The following is a 2,350-nucleotide window of genomic DNA, read 5'->3' on the forward strand; positions in this document are numbered from 1 at the left end:
TAATGTTTGATGCTTTGTCAAAGAACATTCAAAGTATTTTGAAGTTGGCTTGTTTGAAGCCCATAATTTGTTAACCGTCATTCTTAGAGACTTTACATGTACACCAATCGATTTATCACAAAAAGTTACATAGAAAAGACTCCTTGGTAATCTTAAATACTCCAATGGGAACTCTTGTTTTCCAAAAATCATGTTGAAATGTTGGGAGATATCACAGAGATCAGGAACAGAGAATGTAATCTTAAATACTCCAATGGGAACTCTTGTTTTCCAAAAATCATGTTGAAATGTTGGGAGATATCACAGAGATCAGGAACAGAGAACCTTCCAACCTGAAAGCAGAAGAGAGAATGAGCTCTGTCAAAAACCTAGGTATGAAGAAACCTCCCCTTGACCCCCTACTACCAAAAGTAAAAGTAGGGGTTCAGGGGAAATGTAGGGGGTTGAGAGAAGGTTTCTCCTACATTTTGACCACGCGTTTGGAAATTTCTGTGTAGTTATTTGTTATTTTGTTTAGATACCTTGAATATACATTGTCTTCTTTTAAGTTAGTCACAATTACATAGTTCGCGGTATCCACGATTTGTTCGCGGTATCCACGATTTGTTCGCGGTATCCGTCGTGTGTTCGCGGTATCCGCGGTTGGTTCGAAATATCCGCGATTTATTCGCAATGCGTTTGGAAATTTCTGTGTAGTTATTTGTTATTTTGTTTAGATACCTTGAATATACATTGTCTTCTTTTAAGTTATTCACAATTACATAGTTCGCAATATCCGCGATTTATTCGATATATCCACGATTTGTTCGATCCGCGGTTTATTCGCGATATCCGCGGTTTTTTCGCGGTATCCGGGGGTTGTTCGAGGTATCCGCGGTGTGTTCGCGGTATCCACTGTTTGTTCGCGGTATCCGCGGGTTGTTCGCGGTATCCGCGGTGTAATCGCGGTGGTCGCGGTATCCGCGATGTATTCGCGGTGTTCGCGGTATCCGCGGTGTTCGCGGTATTCGCGGTGTTCGCGGTATCCGCGGTGTATTCGCGGTGTTCGCGGTATCCGCGGTGTTCGCGGTATCCGCGGTGTATTCGCGGTGTTCGCGGTATTCGCGGTGTTAGATCGGAAGAGCGGCGTGTAGGCTAAAAAACAAAGTTTTCTCTGCAGAGACGAGGTTTTTTTCGGCTTTCTGTTTGGAATACGATTTGCACTCAGCCTCGTAAGGACTATAACGACTCCAATCTTAATTCTCCAGGTATTCTAGACCAATCCGGTTCGTCCCCGTACCAATCCCTTCCCGTCTACTTTGGTAACGTGTGCCTGCGCTTTCTACCGGTATTCGACATCGTCATACATCGTTATCTGGACCTACCTCCCGTCACCAAATCCCTGGAGACGCTGCTGGAACACCTGGGCTGCCTGTACAAGTTCCATGACAGACCCATCACCTACCTCTACAACACGCTGCACTACTTCGATAAGAAGCTGAGAGACAGGTAATTTCAATTCCTATCAACACTATGTCTGGCTGGGGGATCAAGTTCATTTGGCGCCCTGTTCAAAAATCCAAATGCCGCCCCCGTTAATACGCCATTAATTCTTACAACGCGTCAATATTGATACATTATGTCTGGCTGGGGACTTTCATAAGGGAGTAAACCAGCTTGGTCTGACTGGGAGGCTTTCAACAGGGAGTACACCAGCATGAAATTTCCCTCGCTAAAGAAATAGCAAAGGTTGAGACCGAAGAGCATGCATCCACTCGTAAAATTTTTGTACCCAAAAACCAAATTTCAGCCCAAAGCAATTGCCCCAGGGCGGATTGAGAGGCTGACGAACCTCTCTCTTTGTTGTCTTTCTTTCACTGTCCTGATGAAGAATCTTCCGTTGGGCCAGCCATTCACTATCAGATAGACCTGGCAGGTACACCTGATCAGTTCCTGACACCTGATGAGCACACACACTATCAGATAGACCTGACAGGTACGGCTGAAAAGTTCCGAATGTCAGGTCTACCTGGTAAGCACACGCACGGTGTCCTTCGCACTCAACCTTTGCTTTTTCTTTAGCGAGGGGAATTTAAGGCTTGTATCCTTCCTGCTTAAAGTCCCCAGCCAGACAATTGCCCATTAACACCTAAAAAGATAACCCCCCCTTTTTTTTTAAAGATGAGTGTTTCACCGCCGTTTTTATTGCCGGGTCCATTTTAGTTAGTTTAGGACTATTGTAATTAAATTCTTCCATTCTTCTCTTCCACTCACCAGGTTACAACTGAAAAGGAAGCTGGTTTACGCCGTGCTGGCCTCTCTGTGTGAAATCCGACCCCCCGGCTGGTCCCTATCCGATCAGTACCTCCAG

The 2,350-nt window shown here is 45.3% G+C and overlaps 1 long non-coding RNA gene across 1 annotated transcript; it reads left to right on the plus strand.

The window, feature by feature from the left end:
* Positions 1 to 1,142: 1,142 nt before the first annotated feature.
* LOC113472861 lies at positions 1,143 to 2,320 on the plus strand. Its single transcript, XR_003395009.1, has 2 exons — positions 1,143 to 1,488; positions 2,257 to 2,320. It is a non-coding gene; the product is annotated as an uncharacterized LOC113472861 (long non-coding RNA).
* The last annotated feature ends 30 nt before the right edge of the window (positions 2,321 to 2,350 follow it).

This window comes from Diaphorina citri, unplaced genomic scaffold, assembly GCF_000475195.1.
Source record: "Diaphorina citri unplaced genomic scaffold, Diaci psyllid genome assembly version 1.1 scaffold9454, whole genome shotgun sequence".
In the NCBI taxonomy this organism is placed as follows: Eukaryota; Metazoa; Arthropoda; class Insecta; order Hemiptera; family Psyllidae; genus Diaphorina; species Diaphorina citri.